This window comes from Tarenaya hassleriana, unplaced genomic scaffold, assembly GCF_000463585.1.
Source record: "Tarenaya hassleriana unplaced genomic scaffold, ASM46358v1 Cleome135, whole genome shotgun sequence".
NCBI lineage: Eukaryota > Viridiplantae > Streptophyta > Magnoliopsida > Brassicales > Cleomaceae > Tarenaya > Tarenaya hassleriana.
In genome coordinates, this window is record NW_010964048.1 from 63,673 (window position 1) to 63,947 (window position 275).

Sequence of the window (275 nt, forward strand, 5' to 3'; positions counted from 1 at the left end):
TTTTTCGAAACCACACTTAGATCAAACATCTACTTTCAAGCTATGAGAACCACCATTTCTCCATCTTGCCTCACCAAGATAATACGGCACACCCAGCTTTGGCATAGCCCATGACACGTACGATCGAGGCCTTGACAAGTGCTTTACTCGTAGAGCTCCTAGATCTAACCGGTTTCTGTGCAACGATTGTACATATCAAGGATCAACAATTATTCCTTGATCAGATGTATTACATAATCTGAATAGACCATCCATTCGATTATGTAATCCCAATC